This window comes from Octopus bimaculoides, chromosome 3 (genome assembly GCF_001194135.2).
Source record: "Octopus bimaculoides isolate UCB-OBI-ISO-001 chromosome 3, ASM119413v2, whole genome shotgun sequence".
In the NCBI taxonomy this organism is placed as follows: domain Eukaryota; kingdom Metazoa; phylum Mollusca; class Cephalopoda; order Octopoda; family Octopodidae; genus Octopus; species Octopus bimaculoides.
The window spans coordinates 54,199,142-54,207,527 of NC_068983.1; the positions used below are offsets into that span (position 1 = coordinate 54,199,142).

At 34.5% G+C, this 8,386-nt stretch overlaps 1 protein-coding gene across 1 annotated transcript in view; it reads right to left on the bottom strand.

The window, feature by feature from the left end:
• Positions 1-8,386, bottom strand: part of LOC106873185 (tumor necrosis factor ligand superfamily member 10) — a 308,610-nt gene that overhangs the window by 74,297 nt on the left and 225,927 nt on the right. The window lies entirely within an intron of this gene.

Consider the following 8,386-nt stretch of genomic DNA (forward strand, 5'->3'; position numbering starts at 1 on the left):
TATATATATATATATATATATATATATATATATATATATATATATATATATATGATGTGATTATGAAAGCTTCATATATCAATGTGAAGAGCAGTCAATATTAACAAAAATAGGAAGTTTAAACACTTTTACAAGTATAGAACATAGTTCATGTTACTATTAGTCTCAAAATTACTGAAAGCCTCTTAAAGTACTTGAGTTCATTGTTATCTGATTTGGTTGGCTTGACTTGTATGCTTGCCTTACTCAATTTGAAACAATGTTACTGCTTATATAGTGAGGTCATTATTTGCTTCTGCTCATAAAACATGTCCAATGGTATGTTGTCCAAAATCCCAGAGAAATAAGTACCATACTTGAATACACTTTTGGAGTGTTGGAGACAGAAAGAGTATCCAGTTGAAGAGTACTTCCACAATAATACTCCATGCTACCATGATATCTACCAAGTGGATATGAAATTAATTTTATACATATTTACACATACACATTTATATATACATGTAAATACATATTCATGCACATGTATTTTATGTCAGATCAATCTTGTGTGCTACAGGTAACATATAATCCCGTACAACTTGTTGCATGGTTGGACCATTGGTGGCTAAACTGGTAACACCACCAAAAGTTTGTTTAGTGAACAGGTTGATTTTTGGACACATTGTAAGATGAAAAATAAAACCTGTCAAAGGTTGGATGAGTTCAGGAGAATCAAAAGCAGCCATCCATTTCCATTATATATACATATCATCATCATCATCATCGTTTAACGTCCGCTTTCCATGCTAGCAAGGGTTGGACGATTTGACTGAGGACTGGCGAACCAGATGGCTGCACAAGGCTCCAATCTGATTTGGCAGAGTTTCTACAGCTGGATGCCCTTCCTAACGCCAACTACTCTGAGAGTGTAGTAGGTGCTTTTACGTGCCACCGGCACGAAGGCCAGTCAGGCGGTACTGGCAACAGCCACGGTCAAAATGGTGTATTTTACATACCACCTGCACAGGAGCCAGTCCAGCGGCACTGGCAACGACCTCGCTCAAATGTTTTTTCACGTGCCAGTATGGCAACACTGGTAACAATCACGCTCAAATGGTGCTATTTACGTGCCACTGGCATGGTAGCCAGACATATATATATATATATATATATATATATATATATCCATATGCATGAAGACTTTACAATTTCTGGTTTGGTGCCTGGGTTTGCATTTAGCCCGCAAGGGTAGGTTGGACTCTAAGCTATGATGAAAGCATCTAACCCAGGAGATAGAGAACACTAACAGAAAAGCCCAGGGTACATTGTTCATTGAGTTTGTGGCAAACATATACACCAACTGTTTGCTATCAGAATTTCCAGAACGTTTTGTTAGCTCTACACAAGCCTTCACCACTGAAAATGAATCATCTGTGTAGGTAGTCCATTGGCTATAATATTGGCTGCTTGATCTTCATACATCAAAGCTGAGAGCAGAACCTACTGTAAATAAATACACACAAACACATATATAAGTATATTCAAGCGTGGGTGTTGCCAGTGCCGCTGGACTGGCTCCTGTGTAGGTGGCATGTGAAAAACACCATTTGAGCATGGTCGTTGCTAGTACCACCTGACTGGCCCATGTGCCGGTGGCATGTAAAAGCACCTACTACACTTTCGGAGTGGTTGGCATTAGGAAGGGCATCCAGCTGTAGAAACTCTGCCAGATCAGATTGGAGCCTGGTGCAGCCTTCTGGCTCATCAGTCCTCAGTCAAACCATCCAACCCATGCCAGCATGGAAAGTGGACATTAAACAATGAAATGATATACATTTACATAGATTATATATGCATTTATATATGAAATTAAATAAATGACAAAAGAACAAGTATTACATAATCAACTTCATTAGCTTACAGCAGTTTCTGCTATAAGATGCAGTGCATTTAGAGATGAATGTTTGCACATCACCTTATAAATTCCTAGGAGCTTCTAAAATGATGTGCTGGTTTATTTAAGAAGGCATTAACACATATCACTATCATGATTTTTTCCATGTATGTAAATGCTTTCCCAAATAAACTTGGACATCATTTTAGAAGTTCTGACTACACTGCATCTTATAACAGAAACAACTATAAGCTAATGCAGTTGATTATAATTTCTGTTCCTTTGTCATTTACTTAACTTCATATTATGCTCTGTACTCACCTAATGCTTTATTCTGAAGCATATGTGGCTTGAGTTCAAACACATACACATATATACAAACATACACACACACATATATAAATATATATATATATGTATATATATATATATATATATATATATACATACACACACAAACACATACATAAATATACTTATATATACCTACATATATGGTTTTAGGTAGAATGGTGGGTAATCTTTAAATCAAATAGAATAGAAACGAAAGTATCCACCATACCAAAGAATATTTATATTTAAAACCTTCATTGGGTTATGGCAAAACTGGCAGATGAGTATATACTACAAACTGTTGGTAAAACCAAGCTAAGTTATAGAATGATTGCTTTTAGGCTCATTAGCCAACATCAATTTATTTTTCAATTACTTTTCCTTGTATTATACCATTCCGTTGAGACATTATGGTACCTATTAACTACCCAGAAAATATTACTTAGTCCAGATTTGTTTATTGGTTTTAATTTGAAAATTTATGAACAATTCTTTTTCCATAAATCCAACATGGAAATGTAACGTTTATATGATTATCCCTGTCATACTGTATTCCTGCTATAGTGAAAATAGGTTAAACATCATCCCTGTAAGATTCCCAGTAAAAAGGTAATGAACAATACACGTTGGAAAAGAAGATGCAGTTGGTTCTGTCCATTAGTTCACTTGCAATCGTTACTCTTGAGCTGTAAATGCAACTATTTATTTTTTGTTCAGGAGTCCATGTGGAATGCAAAGTTAGACACATGGGCTGAGGTTTGAGAGAGTTAGAACATACATAGTACTGCTGTGAAACAAAGTTGTATATTTATACAGTTTTCAATATTGCACCTCTTCACACCAAGTTTGTATATGGTCATTGAGAGTCAAGATTGTAATCAAGGATAAAATTGGTGAAAAAGATAGAAATCTTTTTTTTTAACTGAGCCAGCTGCATGTCTCACCGTAATTGTTCTCATCATCACAAATTGTGTTTTTAGAAACCAAAAAACGACCATGTGGATATATATTTAGGTTTTATATTAAATTGGCATTTCCTTTAAGCTATAACATATGAACAAATCAAAGATTTATTATATGTTTTGATAGAATCTACCTTCCAGTAAAAACCCTTTATATATAAATACACACATCATTTGTGAAACACAGGAAAAGAAACAGCTGTTAATATCAGCCGCAAAATGTGTAGTTAAATATCTCATATGAACCAACTTATAAAATAAGTAGCTTTAAAGAGTTTTCATTGAGATTAGTTAACCAATACTTAGTTTAATATCTCTCTATAGATTTTTATTGTTATTATTTCATGACTACTTTCTGTCTAGTCTTATCTTGCTAGAAGGAAAGATATTCACAAGAAGAAGACAAGCTTTTAAGGTCAAATATTGATCAAAGCATCATTAACTTCTTTCTATTGAATATCATGTCTGTGCTAATATCTGTCTGTATATAGTAGGTAAGTCTTAAAAACGAATGCAGATGCACCAAACACCACTCATTTCAAGTTATTATTATTATCATCATCATCATCATCATTAATATTATTATTAACTTCTCTTTTTGTTTGTGTATCTTTTTATTTTTAAATTGGATTAAAGCAACTTTTTTTTCCTGCAACATAATTGAGTTATTTAAAAATTTATGTAAATTAACATTAGAAGAAGAAAGCACAGGATAAAAAGACAGAAAATATTGTATCTAATTTGTGAGGAAAGAAAACAATTACCATTCGAAATAATTTTTTAAAATCATCCTTATATTCTGTCAAGCATAAAGAAAAGTGTTTCGTCCTTTTTTCCTTCTTTGTCTTCCCCCTCCCCCACTCCATTATAGATAGACCCATAGGAAATGAAATCAAATGATATTAGTTGTCTTCAGGAAGCTGAAGTTAACATTCAATAAAGACAAATAATATAAAAGGCAATATACAGAACAAAAAGGAAAATTTCTGCATTCCTCTGAGGTGGCACCAGAAGTGTGGCTACATCAAATAAGGAAGGACCTTAATCTGGATGTGGGATGATGGTGGGGGTGTAGAAGTGGTTCATCTTAAACTTATTGGATAGTTGGAGCACTGAAGACTACCAAGTCTTGAAGTGGTTGTTCCATTCAACACCCCAGTCCATTAGGTCTTCTTTCTCTTTCTCTCTCTAGCTTCACAAATACCCAACACAACTGAAGAACATTCTATCCCTTCTACATAGTTGAGGACATTAGTCTGAATGTCATCATCATCATTTTGATATTCAGTTTTCTTTGCCTGCATGGGTCAGACAGAACTCATTAAGGCAGATTTGCTATGGCCAGATGCCCTTGCTGTTACACCAACCCTCACCTGTCCCCAAGCAAAGTACTATTTTCCTATCTACCTATCTATCTATCTCTATACATACATACATATATATATATATATATATATATATATATTTATTTATTCATTCATTCATTTATATGTTTCAGTCATTTGGCTGCAGTCATGCCGAAGCACCATCTTAAAGGGTTTTAGTCAAAGAAATTGACCCCAGAACTTATTCTTTATAAGCCTAGTACTTACTCTATCAGTTCCTTTTGCCAAACCTCGAAGTTACGGGGACACAAACACACCAGCATCAGTTGTCAAGCAATTGTGGGTTGACAAACAGACACACACACACATATAAATATATATACATATATACACAACAGACCTCTTTCAGTTTCCATCTACCAAATCCACTCACAAAGCTTTGGTCAGCTGTAGTAGAAGACACTTGCCCAAGGTGCCACACTGTGGGACTGAAATATATATTTCAGAGGAAGATGAAATATTATCTCAACAGTAGTTAGCAAGAACACTAGATGTATTTTGACCTTGTTGGGTCTTGTCATTAATATGTACTTACAACCAGCCAAGTCAAAAAGATGTGAAGACATGTATGTGTTATCACCATTCTTAATATCTAAACTGAGTAAATATATCCAGAGAGTCAAATGCAATCAAGAGTCATAGTCAATGGCATGAACATTAAGAAATATAAGACATGCTGATGATACAGTATTATTGGAAGGTAGCAATGAGAAATTACAAGAAATTGCTGATCTTGTAAAAGAGCAAAGTGATAAGAAATGTCTTAATATAAGTGTAAAGGGTGGTGAGCTGGCAGAATTGTTAGCACGCCAGGCGAAATGCTTAGCGGTATTTCGTCTGCTGTTACGTTCTGAGTTCAAACTTCACCGAGGTCGACTTTGCCGAGGTCGATAAAATAAGTACCAGTTACGCACTGGGGTCGATGTAATCAAATTAAACCATTTGTCTATCTTTGTTTGTCCCTTCTATGTTTAGCCTCCTGTGGGCAATAAAGAAGTATAAGTGTAAAAAAAGGTAAGACAGAATAAAAGGAAGCAAATATAAAAGTAGATGGACAGAAGCTTGAACAACTAAAAAACTTCAAATATTTAGGAGAAATTAACGGGCACTCCATCAGTTACAATGACAGGGGTTCCAGTTGATCTGATCAATGGAACAACCTGCTCATAAAAATTATGTGTGGGTGGCTGAGCACTCTACAGACACATATACTCTTAGCATAGATCTCTGGGAGATTCAGCATCACACAGAAATGTGACAAGGCTGGCCATTTGAAATACAAATACAACACATTTTCGCCAGGACTCAACATGCCACTGAGAATCAAACTCATGACCTTACAATTGTGGGCTGAATACCCAAACCACTAAGCTATGTGCTTTCACTTTACTACAAATATTAAATCAGGAAGGTCAGTGTGTAGAAGGTACTTGAAGAATAAATAAAGCTAAAATTACATTCATAACAATGAGACATAATACTAAACTTAATATGGCTGTTATATTATGCCAGTTATTCTGTATGGAGCAGAAACATAGACACAATGTACAGAACAAAGGAGAAGATAGGTGCCTTTGAGATGTGTATCATATGTAGATTGAGCAGAATACATTGGAAAGATGTGGTAATAAATGCTGTAGTACTAGAAAAGCTGAAAGTTCAAATCCACCAATTGTTGAGAATCAGGTCCTCAAAGATATCACATTTAGGGCATACAACACTGTTATGGTGAGAATGGACTAGCTGAACTAAGTTGCAGCGTGTTTGACTGAGAGGAGAGATGAGAAAGGAAGTCGAAAGGTGTTGTTTGTGAGTTTGTTGAGTCACAGGAAATTGCTGAGAGTTGTTTTGGATTGGTTACAGTTGTTGGCATAGTATTTGAGAATACATCAAGTGGAGGCAGTAGGTGTCTACCCCGTTCCATGGTACTATATATCACACTGTATTAGTGCATGACACTAAAAGTAACATGTACAGAAACCATATTATAAAAAAACACACAAGTCACTGATCAAGACTACCCTGAGATGAAGTATGGAGAGCCAGAGGCACTCAAAGACACTTGTGAACTGACAGGACCAAAGACTGGACTGGAAACAAGAGCCTAACTGATTGTATGCATAGAGCATAACACAGAGGGAAGTAGTGAGTCTAGGCAGACCAACCACTGGACAGGGAAGGTGCCTGGCTTATGGCAGCCAGTGACATTCCTACATGAGATTCGTCAACTCTGATGTAGGAAACAATGAATGATGCATTGAGTGAAGCTGCAAATAGCTGCGAGGTCATCTGTTATATAAAAAAAAATTATATTAGGCATCTGAATTTGTATCTCAACATGAGTCCATAACCTAAGGACCAGTTATATACTGGGGTCAAATATACAATTAAACAATGCGTCTTCTCTTACAAAACTGATTTTGAGTCTAGTCAATAGAAATCAATATTACAGCAATGGAAAACTAGCAGAAAATAGAAATCCAGCGCAGTCTAAGTGATCAGATATATTCCATTGAAATAGTTTTTGGTTTATTTATTGAAGCAGTGGTACATTCACATGTTTATGATGTTCATGTAACCAAATATCGTTAATGTTGAACCAGTCAATGAAGTTTTTCTCTCCAGTTGTAATAATAGAAATCACAGAATACTTACACACACATGTATTTTAGCAACAGTAATAATAGTAGCTTTATATGGTTAATATAAAACTATTACTTTATATTAAACATACAAGAAATATGAAACTCGCAGAGTTATTTTATATCAGGTTAAGAAATTTATTGTAACTTATTACTCTGAGTTCCTTGCTAGGTGTGGCTTTCAGACATGCAAAAAGCACTCTGAAGGTAAAACTTGTCAGACTTTATATAAATACGTACATACATACATTTCTTGATATTACACACACACACACACACACACACACACATTAGTTTGGCAGTACAAACAGAAAAAATAAAACTCACTATGCAAAGTAAAGCATATATGTTTCTTAATTAGCTGTAAAGCTACACATGTGACTTAAAGCCAAAATACATACATACACTCACATTATTTATATATATGTTATCCCTTTTGATACCAACCTGCCTGAATCCACCTCTGATTCTATGATACAAACTTCCTGTTTTAAAGAAATCTAAATCAAAACCTTCCAGCTAAATTTTATGGTAATTTATGTTCCAAACATCAGGTTAATAAGGACAAAGTTATTTTTGAAATTAATTGAAAGAAAATGTCTTTCAACATAAGTATAGTATGAAAAAGGTTAATGCACACATATGGAATATATATATATATATATATATATATTCCATATGTGTGCATTATATATATATATATATATATGTGTATGTGTGTGTGTGTGTGTGTGTGTGTGTGTGTGTGTGTGTGTGTGTGTGTGTGTGAGTGGGTGTAAGTGTGTGTGTATGTATGTATGTATATACATATATATTTATGTATATACTAATATATACTTTTGTTATTTACACCACCTGTCCTCGTCTGTTGTTATTATTTGTATATTCTCCTACATATATATTTATATGTGTGTATGGGTGGGTATGTGTGTGTATATATATATATATATATAGATATGTATGTATGTCTTAATACATACGCATTTGCATATAGTGGAACAACAGTGTATATTTTAAGTTGGTAAACAAGGTACATAAAATATGACCACCCCTCCTTTGTCATAGTTCAGATCTATAGGGTAAACCACTCTAAACAGTCTAATTATGCACACTTTCTAATCTCACACTTCCACAGTCAGTGTGTGTGTGTGTATATCTATCTATCTATCTATATATATATATATATAT